The sequence below is a fragment of the Arachis hypogaea genome, chromosome 15 (genome assembly GCF_003086295.3).
Source record: "Arachis hypogaea cultivar Tifrunner chromosome 15, arahy.Tifrunner.gnm2.J5K5, whole genome shotgun sequence".
Lineage (NCBI taxonomy): Eukaryota > Viridiplantae > Streptophyta > Magnoliopsida > Fabales > Fabaceae > Arachis > Arachis hypogaea.
In genome coordinates, this window is record NC_092050.1 from 80,399,778 (window position 1) to 80,412,717 (window position 12,940).

General features: G+C 37.1%; 2 non-coding genes across 2 annotated transcripts; one reads left to right on the top strand and one right to left on the bottom strand.

Annotated features, from left to right (window-relative positions):
* Positions 1-268: 268 nt before the first annotated feature.
* Positions 269-376, top strand: LOC112752111 (small nucleolar RNA R71). The gene has a single exon (XR_003176553.1). It is a non-coding gene; the product is annotated as a small nucleolar RNA R71 (small nucleolar RNA).
* A 10,757-nt stretch (positions 377-11,133) lies between these two features.
* Positions 11,134-11,240, bottom strand: LOC112753239 (small nucleolar RNA R71). Its single transcript, XR_003177632.1, has one exon. It is a non-coding gene; the product is annotated as a small nucleolar RNA R71 (small nucleolar RNA).
* Between the last annotated feature and the right edge of the window lie 1,700 nt (positions 11,241-12,940).

Here is a 12,940-nt window from a genome sequence, read left to right on the forward strand (position 1 = left end):
TGACTTGCTGAGTCAATATTTTATTCTGAGCCAATATGGTATTCAGAGTATCAATTTCAAGAACTCCCTTCCTCCGAGGCGTCCCATTATTCATGGAATTTCTCTCAGAAGTATACATGAATTGATTATTTGCAACCATGTCAATAAGTTCTTGAGCTTCTGCAGGCGTTTTCTTTAGGTGAATGGATCCACCTGCAGAGTGGTCCAGTGACATCTTGGAGAACTCAGACAGACCATAATAGAATATATCCAGAATGGTCCATTCTGAAAGCATGTCAGGAGGACACATTTTGGTCATCTACTTGTATCTTTCCCAAGCTTCATAGAGGGATTCACCATCCTTTTGCTTGAAGGTCTGAACATCCACTCTAAGCTTGCTCAGCTTTTGAGGAGGAAAGAACTTAGCCAAGAAGGCCGTGACCAGCTTATCCCAAGAGTTCAGGCTATCTTTAGGTTGTGAGTCTAACCATGTTCTAGCTCTGTCTCTTACAGCAAAAGGGAAAAGCATGAGCCTGTAGACTTCAGGATCTACTCCATTAGTCTTAACAGTCTCACAGATCTGCAGGAACTCAGTTAAAAACTGGTAGGGATCTTCTGATGGAAGTCCATGGAATTTGCAGTTCTGTTGCATTAGAGCAACTAATTGAGGTTTCAGCTCAAAATAATTTCCTCCAACGGTGGGGATTGAGATGCTTCTTCCATCAAACTTGGAAGTAGGTGTAGTATAATCACCAAGCATCCTCCTTGCATTATTATTATTTTTGGTTGCCATCTCCTCTTCCTTTTCGAAAATTTCTGTAAGGTTATCTCTGGATTGTTGTATTTTAGCTTCTCTTAGTTTCCTCTTTGGAGTCCTTTCAGGTTCTGGATCAGCTTCAACAAGAATGCCTTTTTCCTTGTTCCTGCTCATATGAAAGAGAAGAGAACAAGAAAAGAAGAGGAATCCTCTATGTCATAGTAAAGAGGTTCCTTATTGTTAGTAGAAGAAGAAAGGGAATAGGAGTGAAGAAGAATGGATAATCCAAACACAAGGGTGAGGATAGGAGCAGTGATTTGAGATGAGGAGAAGTGTTAGTAATTGAATAAATAAATAGAATAAGATGAGGAAGAGAAGAATTCGAAAATTTAAACAAATTAAAAATAAAAATTAAGGTTAAAATTCGAAAATTAAAATTTAAAACAATTAATTAATTAAAAAGAATTTTTGAAAAAGAGGGGAAAGGATTTTCGAAAATTAGAAAGAGAGAGTTAGTTAGGTAGTTTTGAAAAAGATATGATTGAAACAACAAGATAAGATTGATTGAAAATGATTTGAAAAAGAAATTTAAAAAGATTTGATTTTGAAAATTAAAGTTGATTACTTGACTAACAAGAAACTAAAAAGATATGATTCTAAAGTTTAAAGATTGAACCTTTCTTACTAGGCAAGTAACAAACTTAATATATATTTTTTTTGAATCAATCACATTAATTGTTAGTAAAGATTTGAAACTATGAAACAAAATAAGAAAAAAGATTTTTGAAAATCATTTTGGAATTTTCGAAAATTATGAAAGAAAATTGAAAAAGATTTGATATTTGAAAAAGATTTGAAAAAGATAAGATTTTTAAATTGAAAATTTGATTTGACTCATAAGAAATAACTAAATTTTAAAATTTTTTGACTAAATCAAATCAAATTTTCGAAAATTATGAGTGAAATAAGAGAAAAATATTTTTTTGATTTTTTAATTTTAATAAAGAAAGAGAAAAACATCAAAAAGACTCAAAACATGAAAATTATGAATCAAAACAAGAAAAATATGCAAGAACACTTTGAATGCAAAGATGAACACCAAGAACACTTTGAATGTCAAGATGAACACCAAGAATTTATTTTTGAAAAATTTTCAAGAAAAGAAAACATGCAAGACACCAAACTTAAAAATTTTTATTCTTTAGACATTAACAAATTGAAAATACATATGAAAAACAAGAAAAGACACAAAACAAGAAAATATGAAGATCAAACAAGAAGACTGGCCAAGAACAACTTGAAGATCATGAAGAATGCAATGCATGAAATTTTCGAAAATAATTTTTAGAAAATTAAAAAGATGCAATTGACACCAAACTTAAAACTTGACTCTAGACTCAAACAAGAAACACAAAATATTTTTGGTTTCATTATTTTATTAAACTTTTTTTTTATTTTTTTTCGAAATTTAATTGGGAAAAACGAAAAAAGAAGAAATTTTTTTTTGTATTTTTTGAAAATAAGAAATAAAAAGCTTAAAATTAAAATAAAATTACCTAATCTGAGCAACAAGATGAACCGTCAGTTGTCCAAACTCGAACAATCCCCGGCAACGGCGCTAAAAACTTGGTGTGCCAAATCGTGATCGTTCCTTCCTTGGTAACGGCGCTAAAAACTCAATACGCACGTTCATGTTCTTAATTCTGTTTCACAACTTCGTACAACTAACCAGCAAGTGCACTGGGTCGTCCAAGTAATAAACCTTACGTGAGTAAGGGTCGATCCCACGGAGATTGTCGGTATGAAGCAAGCTATGGTCACCTTGTAAATCTCAGTTAGGCGGATTCAACTGATTTTATGAATTGATAAGTAAAAGATAAATAAAATATAAAATAGGATAGTGGTACTTATGTAATTCATTGGTGAGAATTTCAGATAAGCATATAGAGATGCTTTCGTTCCTCTGAACCTCTGCTTTCCTGCTGTCTTCATCCAATCAATCCTACTCCTTTCCAAGGTAAGCTATATGTAGGGCATCACTGTTGTCAATGGCTACTTCCCATCCTCTCTGTGAAAATGGTCCGATGCGCTGTCACTGCATGGCTAATCATGTGGAGGTTCTCAATCATACTGGAATAGGATTCACCATCCTTTTGCGTCTGTCACTACGCCCAGCACTCGCGAGTTTGAAGCTCGTCACAGCCATCCCTTCCCGGATCCAACTCGGAATACCACAGACAAGGTTTAGACTTTCCGGATCTCAAGAATGGCCATCCATGGGTTCTAACTTATACCACGAAGATTCTGATTAAGAAATCCAAGAGATACTCATTCAATCGAAGGTAGAACGAAAGTGGTTGTCAGGCACACGTTCATAGGGAATGATGATAAGTGTCACGATCATCACATTCATGATGAAGTGCGAGTGAATATCTTAGAAGCGGAATAAGTTAAATTGAATAGAAAAAGCAGTAGTACTTTGTATTAATTCCTGAGGAACAGCAGAGCTCCACACCTTAATCTATGGAGTGTAGAAACTCTACCGTTTGAAAATACATAAGTGATAATGGTCCAGGCATGGCCGAATGGCCAGCCCCCATGAAAGTCTAAGATAGCATAAAACTAATCAAAGATGATCCGAAGATGTCAAATACAATAGTAAAAAGTCCTATTTATACTAGACTAGCTACTAGGGTTTACAGAAGTAAGTAATTGATGCAGAAATCCACTTCTGGGGCCCACTTGGTGTGTGGTTGGGCTGAGCATGAAGCTTTCACGTGGAGAGGTCAATTTTGGAGTTGAACGCCAGTTTGTAACGTGTTTCTGGCGTTGAACTCCACTTTGCAACTTGTTTCTGGCGCTGAACGCCAGACTGCAACATAAAACTGGCATTCAACGCCAGTTTGCGTCATCTAAACTCGGGAAACGTATGGACTATTATATATTTCTGGAAAGCCCTCGATGTCTACTTTCCAACGCAATTGGAAGCTCACCATTTGGAGTTCTGTAGCTCTAGAAAATCTACTTTGAGTGCAGGGAGGTCAGAATCCAACAGCATCTGCAGTCCTTCTTCAACCTATGAATCTGATTTTTTCTTAGGTCCCTCAATTTCAGCCAGAAAATACCTGAAATCACAGAAAAACACACAAACTCATAGTAAAGTCCAGAAATGTGATTTTTAATTAAAAACTAATAAAAATATACTAAAAACTAACCAAATCATACTAAAAACTATGTAAAAACAATGCCAAAAAGCGTATAAATTATCCGCTCATCAGTCATCCTTAAGTTAGAACCTTTTCTGAGGCAAGCTCGATAATGCAATCACGAAGAACCTAGTTTTTGAACCGTACTGGTTAGGAGTTTTAATTCTGATTTTCATAAGTAGTCTTAGTTTGACGAACCGGACTCGATTTATGAGAGAAGAGAGATAATATTATAATATTATCATTATATTATTATTAGAAGATGGTTGAATGATATTATAAAGTTACCTGGTCTGTTTTAGTTAAAAACAGGAAATCGGTTTAACAGGGTTCACAGTTTACTGGTGCAGCTTTGCACCAGCACTCTCTGATGACTTTAGCAATGCTAAGGCCTCATCATACATGTTCTATTCTCATAATAAATATGTTACTAATGTCATTTATGCTAGTAGCTCAGAAAATAATTTTTAGAGATGTTTTTACGAGTGTTCCGATACACCTAGTTTTAGTTGTTGTACACCAGAGATATTTTAATATTATTTTAATCCACCTCCAAGCCAACCAATCACAACTCACCTTACACCCCCAAGACCTCCAAGGCTGTCTCATTTCATCATTTTGGCCAAAAATAACAAGAGAGAAAAGAGAGAAACTTTCATGAACATTTAATCTTCAAAGCTTGATTTCTTCTGAACTAAAACTCAAATCAAAACTCCGATTTCACGAAAATGATCCTCTCTTCTTCCTCTACCATGTAACTTATCAAGGCTGGAAAAAAGGTGAGATGGCTATCTCCCTCCCTCTTCAATTCGGTTTTTAAGGGAACATGCTTAAACAAGTGTTTTCTTGATGTTCTTCCTTAGATCTCTTGCTTAGCTTGACTTGTGGGCCAAAGATATTTGATTTCTTGCATGTTTAAGGTGAGGATAACCTTCCTAAGATGCTGCTAAAGTTCGTTTAGTTGATGGTTTAGAGTTTTAAAGTTGTTCTTGATGTGTTTTAGGAGGAAAAAGTGCTTTAAGAACACTTCAAAAAGTAACCGGATTTGGAGCAACAAATCAAGGTAGGGTGTGATGAATTTAATCTTGATTGATTATGTTTGAGGTGTGTGATTTTTATATGGTTTGGTTATGCTTGAAATTGATTGCTTATATGAGTTATTCTTGGTGAAAGTTTGTTGAATTTTTTATGAAATTTGATGATATTCAAGCTATGAATGTTGTTCTTGAGGCAAGCTGGAAAAACGAACCCTAGAGCTTAAATTGGGATTCAATTTATGTTTAAAACATGTAGAAAAGATGGGGTTTTAGTGGTTGGGAATTTATTTTGAATTTTGGTAAAAATCGGTTGCTGAAAAGACTGAAAAACGGGTAAAAACAGAGAAAGAATCTGAAGAATATACGAAGAACACGAAGAACACTTTGAGTGTGATGAAGAACATTGAAGAACACCTTTTAGATCTTAGAAAGGGCAAGGAAGTAAATATTTTGTTGTTTGAGGGGTTATTTTGTAATTTCTAAAAGTTAGGGTGGTTAAAGTAGAAATATTAAAAGTTACGGGTGGTAAAAAGTGAATTTATAAAGTAAAAGGTTAAAGGAAGGTAATTTTCGAAAATATATTAATAAAATAATAAATAATAATAAAATATTAAATAATAATATTTAATTAAAAATAATTTTTTAATAAAAATAATAAAATAATGCAGAAAAGGCAGTTTTCTGTAAAAGTTTTAGAAAGACAACTTTAAGTGTAGAATCTCATAATTACCTTCATAAAACACTTAGGGAGTGGTAATAACATGTTATTGAGGCAAATATAAAGGAAAGATAAAAAGTTAAAGAAAAGATAAACACCAAAGGAAAGTCTGTAAAGTTTTAATGACAGAAAAACAGACAGAGATTAGTGAACGAACTAGGGCAACATAGTTAGTCCTTGAGTTGTTACTAGGGTTAGGTATTATATGAAAAGTTAAACTATTTCAGTATAGACTTAATGAACCTATAATTGGGACAGGCATACTATTCATACCAAAATTTACATAAGCTTTAAATACGCACGTTAAACAGAGAAATCAGAGCAGAGTAAAGAAAACACAGAGAACAGAGTAACCAGAGAAAGGTAAAGAGATATAGAGAAAAGAGTAATTAGAGCAGAGTAAAAAGTCAAAGAGAGAAGAGTAATATAATAAAGAGTTAAGCCTTGTGGCATGATATTCTATTGTATGTTTATCTGCTGTTTTTGCGTTGGCCCTAGAGGTCCTGTAGGCCCAAGTTCAACTACAGTAAGTTGTTATTCCTGTAGGCCGAAGTTCACCTACAGAGAGTTGCCATTTCTGTAAGCCGAAGTTCACTTACAGGAGTGCTATTTCTGTAGGCCGAAGTTCACCTATAGAAAGTTGTTGTGTTGTGTTTATATTATTCCTGTAAGCCGAAGTTCACTTACAGGGGCACCATTTCTGTAAGCCAAAGTTCACTTACAGAGGTGTTATTTCTGTAGGCCGAAGTTCACCTACAGAAAGTCGTTGTGTTGTGTTTAGACTATTCCTGTAAGCCGAAGTTCACTTATGGGAGTGCTATTTCTGTAGGCCGAAGTTCACCTACAGAAAATAAGCTATATCTAGGACTAGTTCCTATGTAATGTCGGGCTACAGGGTGTAAACCGACACGTGAGCTCATGGCCTGCATAGGACAGACATGCATCATACTTGGTTGTGTATTTTCTCTGTTATGATTGTTGTATGAATGTATGCTTTCTTTGTTTGCATTCTATCCACTGTGTCTGTGTTTTATTTTCTTGTATTCTTCTGTTTGTGTTCTATTTTCTCTATTTTCTCTATTTATCTGTATCTTCTATTTACTGCTTATCCGTATTCTTCTATTTATCTTCTAAACAACACAGAATTAATGAACTTAACTAATAACCCCGGCCCTACTAAGAACTTCCCAGTTCTTACCCCTTCTCTCTCCCTTCCCCCTTCAGATGGAAGTAAGAGTACCTTACCGTAGTTCGTTGATGATGGTTCTACAAAGAGGATTCCGCTCTAGATAGTCTTCTGAGTCTAGGGTGAATCTCGTTCTCTGTTTATATGTATATACTGTGAGACCAGCCATCGTCTGCACCCCGTTTGTATGCAAACTCTAACCTAAATCCCGTGTACGAGACTCCTGTTATGTGGCTACTTAATGAGGTACCAGAGAGTCATCATGTGGCAATGTCTGACCGTGCAGAGGAGTAGTAAAAGATGTTCCACCTTTTAATGACATTCCACTTGACTTGAGTTTTGAAGACTTAGAACGTACTTTCCCTTGCTTTAGTAGTTTAGAGGGACTAGGTGAGTGTAGGGTCTAGGCTAGCCAGGGCACCAGCTTAGGGACTTCTTGAACAGGTCAGGGCCTGGGATGTTGTATGTATATATATGTATATAGTTATTATCTAGCTATATCTAGGGGTGTTCTAACTAAAAGTCTATACTTAAATAAAGGCTGGATCACTGAATGTTGTTGACTGCTTGTGATGTTATATGTGTGGTTGGTTATAACAATTTTATCTGTTATTACTTGTGAATTGATTATGAATGATTCTGTTTTTTAATCCAAACGTTTTCAAAAAAAAAGTACCTCCTAAAATAATTACATTTTTTTTACAGCGAATCAGGCTCATAAAATAAATAATAAATAATAATTAGGAAGACAAGTTGGTAACGCTCAGTTTCTGGTATGATCTAGACATACTGAAAATTGGGTCATTATAAAAACCATTATGGGAATTTACACTCCAATGAAGCAGAGAGCTACATAGAGGGTGAGTTTATTGAACCACCAATTCAAGAAGTTCTTGATGAAGGGTACACTCTACCCATCACACAACACCCAAATCCTGAATTCAGAGTGGTAGAGATAATCAAGGAATGTACTGAAAGGGGATTGTGACCAAGGAACAAACGATGATATCCATGAAAAAGAAAAGGTCAGCAAGAAACAATACAACTGCTACCCTAACAACTAAGAAGAATCAAGCTTATAATAATAAAAGAAAGCTTGTTAGGAGAAATTCAAATTTGAGGGCACTAATCTCCTCCTCTTTCCCCTTGGAGTCATTTCTTTTAACCAATTGGAAGAAGAGGAAGAAAATTCAACAATCAAGTTGATGCCAGGGCATCTTGGCTAGTTTCACTAACCTTTTCTTTACTATTTTTAGGTTAGTTTCATGCATTTCCTTAGGAAATAAGCTAGTTTTGGGTAGATATTCACTTACATCTTGATTCAAGCATACATTGTGCATTTTACATTATTTCATGAGGATTTTGCATGAGTTTAGTGACAAATTGTATGTTGCATTACCCATGACTTGGACTAGAACTTTGATGCACTCTATTGCTTGATTTCAGGACCAAAGGAAGCAAGGAATGGGAGGTAACTTGCAAAGTTAATGAGAAAAGTGATTGCCAATAACGCTCTCAAAGCCATCATTGACCACGTTAAGAGCCACGTTAACTAAGTTACCGTGAACTCTAACGTGGAGAAGGGAAGTTGAGCCAACGTTAGTGACACTTAACATTGTCACTAACGTTGGCAAATACTCATAAGTGGCCACGTTAGAGTCCACGTTAACTTAGTTAACGTGGCCTCTAACGTTAGAAAGGGGGAGAAACGCCAACGTTAGTGACATTCAACATTGTCACTAACGTTGGCCTAAGGAGAAATATACCACGTTAACTCCCACGTTAACTTAGTTAACGTGGGAGATAACGTTGATGAGTGAAAGAATGGCCAACGTTAGTAACACTCAACACTGTCACTAACGTTGGGGATGGCTAAGCATGGCCACGTTAGAAGCCACGTTAACCTAGTTAACGTGGACTCTAACGTGAGGCATAGGGGCACCTTGGAACGTTAGTGACAATGTTGAGTGTCACTAACGTTCTCGAAGGATGACAAGCCCACGTTAAAGAGCCACATTAACTAAGTTAACGTGGGCTCTAACGTGGGAACAAAGGGGGCTTTTCAAAGTTATTGGAAATGTTAAGTCTCAATAACGTGTGCGAAGGACTTAGAGGCAACGTTAGTGGCAACGTTTATGCCACTAACGTTGAAGTTAACGTGGCTTTTACTTAGTAACGTTAGTGAGAAAGTTGGTTGTCACTAGCGTTCTCGAACTTATATTTTCACTAAACGTTAACACCCCTAACGTCCTAAGCTAAAGTCTCTGCCCACTTCACATTTTCTCTCTGCAAGTAAAGCCAAGCCCAAATGAAGAAGAGAACTGCTTCAAACTCAAGATCCAAAGGCCCAAGACTTGAAGAGCTAACTAGAAGCTGAGAGAAGTAGTATATATAGGAGTAGCTTTAAATTGTGAAGGGAGTTCTGAAGGTTGGAAAAAGAGAACTACTCTTTGTATTTTACTTTCTCTGCAATTTCTAGTTCTATGATGTATTCTCCATCTTTGTTTTCATTTTCTAGAGCTATGAACAACTAAACCCCTTTCATTGGGTTAGGGAGCTCTGTTGTAATTTGATGGATCAATACTAATTTTCATTATTCTTCTTCTATCTTTTCTCTTGATTTTACTTGAAAGCTTTCAATCTTCATCCAATTGAGTAGTTATCTTGGAAAAGAAGCTATTCAAACTTGGATCTCTTTTGAACCTTGAAAGAGGAATGAAGAGATCAAGCTAGAAATGCTTTCTCATGCTGGACCAAATTGGGTTTGGATGGGTATGTGACTATAACCCTCTCAATACTTGATTTGGGAAATGCATGTGGTATAATCAGTGACCACACTTCATCTCTTCTCATGAGCAATTGACCAAGGAATTGGCTACTGATCAAGATTTGAGAGATTGAATTGCAAGACATTGTAATTCAATCACTTAAGATTGCCAAGGAGATCAATGAGTGCATTGATTGAGGATGAGATGAAAATGAACTTGATCCGGAGAATTGCAACATCTCCTAAGCCCAATGAACTCCCCATCTCTGATCTTACCCATTCTCTTTAATTTCTGCCATTTACTTTTATGAGCAAATCCCTCATTCCCATTTACAATTCTGCAATTTATTTTCAGTCATTTACTTCCAGTCCTTTAATTCTAGCATTTACTTTTCTGTTAGTTACATTCCCGCCATTTTATTTTCTGCAACTCTCAAACCAAATTCTGGATTCGCTCAACTAGAACATTCTTCTAATTAAAGTTGCTTGATCAATCAATCCCTGTGGGATTCGACCTCACTCTATTGTGAGTTTTTACTTGACGACAAATTCGGTACACTTGCCGAAGGGAGATTTGTTGAGAGACAAGTTTTCCGTGCATCAAGTTTATGGCGCCATTGCCGGGGATTGATTGTGCATCAACAATGATTAAATTGGAAGATCACTAGATTGAGCATTTTTATTTTGTGAATTTTATTTTCTGTTTGAGTGATTTACTTTCTGTTTTAGTTAAACTTCTTCCCTTCCCCCTCTACTCTTTTGTTTTTCTTTGTTATTTTCAATTCTGTTTGCTAACCCACTAACTGTTTGATATATTGCATCACCCACAACTAACAGTAATTCTGACACAAATACTTTCTGCACCTATCTTTTCTTGCTTGCACTTGATGGTTGTATGACAGGGAGAAGAAGCGGGGCTTCAACTTCCTTTGATTCTGAACCTGAGAGGACCTTCCTTAGATTAAGGAGGGAGGCAAGAGGAAAGAAAGTGGTTGGTGCTGAGGAAGAAGAGGAATTCTTTGAACCAAACATGGAAGACAACATGGAAAACCATCATGAAGAAGAGGATCACAAGCATGGGGGAGGAGGTAGAGCAAATCATGTTGGGGAGGATAGAAGAGTTTTAGGCTCTTACATCAATCCAAACCCAGGCAATTGTGGAAGTAGCATTCAAAAGCCAATAATCCATGCCAACAACTTTGAACTTAAACCACAGCTCATCACCCTTGTTCAGAACAACTGTTCGTTTGGAGGAGGTGTTCAAGAAGACCCTAATCAACATTTAACCACCTTCCTGAGAATATGTAACATAGTGAAGTCTAATGGTGTTCATCCTGACGCCTATAGATTGCTCCTATTTCCATTCTCACTTAGGGACAAAGCAGCCAAGTGGCTGGAATCTTTCCCAAGGGAAAGCTTGTCAACTTGGGAAGAAGTGGTAAACAAATTCTTAGCAAGATTTTACCCTCCTCAACGAATCAATAGGCTGAGAGCTGAGGTCCAAACTTTCAGGCAACAAGATGGTGAGACTCTATATGAAGCATGGGAGAGGTTTAAAGACCTAACAAGGAGGTGCCCACCAGATATGTTCAACGAATGGGTGCAGCTGCATATTTTCTATGAAGGACTCTCTTATGAGTCAAAGAAGGCCGTAGACCATTCATCCAGAGGATCTTTGAACAAGAATAAGACTATTGAGGAAGCCATAGATGTTATTGAAACAGTAGCAGAGAACGACTACTTCTATGCTTCCGAAAGAGGGAACACAAGAGGAGTAATGGAGCTAAACAATGTAGATGCTCTGTTGGCCCAAAACAAGCTCATTACCCAGCAGCTGGCTGACCTCACCAAGAAGATGGAGATGAACCAAGTAGCAGCAATCTCCACTTCATCAACAACCCAAGAAGGAGTGAATGAAGAAGCAAAGGGTAGTCAGGAGCAAGCCAACTACATTGGAAATTCACCAAGAAAAAATTATGATCCATACTCTAAGACCTATAACCTTGGATGGAGAAACCACCCAAAATTTGGGTGGGGAAGTGAGCAAGATCAAAACCAAGACCAGAGACGTTACAACTCCAACAACAATGCAGCTCACCAGCAATTCACACAGATGACATCTCAACACCCCCACAACAACACTTCTCCACATGCTTATCAAAACCAAAACAGCACATCTGCTCCGAATCACTCATCACTTGATAACAAGCTCTCTAAGATTGAAGCCTTACTTGAAGGAATATGCCAAGAGATTCAAGAAAATAAGGTGTTCAAAGAGGAGGTGCGAGCCAATATTAAGAACCAGGGAGAGACCATTAGGAAGCTAGAATTCCAGGTGGGATATTTAGCTGAGAAGATTCCCAAACCTACTCATAGCTTCCCAAGTGACACGGAGAAAAACCCCAAAGGAGAAGCAAAGAAAGTAAGATGGGAAGATTGCAAAATGGTCAGTACAAGTGATCAAGAGACTGAAGACAAGCAAGGCAAACTTTTCGAACAACCTGAAGACAACTCAATAAAGGAGGAGGATAAAGATCACCAAGAACCAGAAATCACACAACAAGAGCTGCTGAAGCTCTATGCACCCTTCCCTCAACTGCTCAATGGTGCTGTGGGAAAAAGAATATACTCAAGGTTCCTAGACTTGTTTCCATCTCTGTATGTGAACATACCATTCATCAAGGCAATTCAACAAATGCCTGCATTCATCAAGTATATGAAGGAACTTCTTCCCAAGAAAAGCTCACTCAAAGGAGGCCAGACTATAGTGATGAACAAGGAATGTAGTGCCCTTATTCAACCTGAGTTGCCTACAAAAAGAAGAGACCCAGGGAGTTTTCACATCCCTTGTGCCATAGGTGAAACTATGTTCGATAGAGCACTATGTGATTTGGGGACCAGCATCAACTTATTGCCCTTATCCCTGGTGAAGAGGCTGCAGATCAATGAGATAATGCCCACAGATGTAATCATCAGATTGGCTGACAAAACTCAAAAGCAAGCAATAGGAGTGGTGGAAAATGTGTTGCTAAAGGTTGGGAAATACTTTCTCCCAATAGACTTTGTCATCCTGGACATGGAAGAGAGTTACACTCACCCAATCATATTGGGAAGACCATTCCTAGCTACGGCCAGAGCACTTATCGATGTAGAGAACGGGGAGCTAATATTGAGAATCCATGATGAACGACTCAGCTTCAATGTTTTTAAACTCTCACAAGAAACAAAGCAAGAGGATAAGGAACTAAGCACAAATGATAATGAGACACTGAAGGAGGAGACAAGCACTG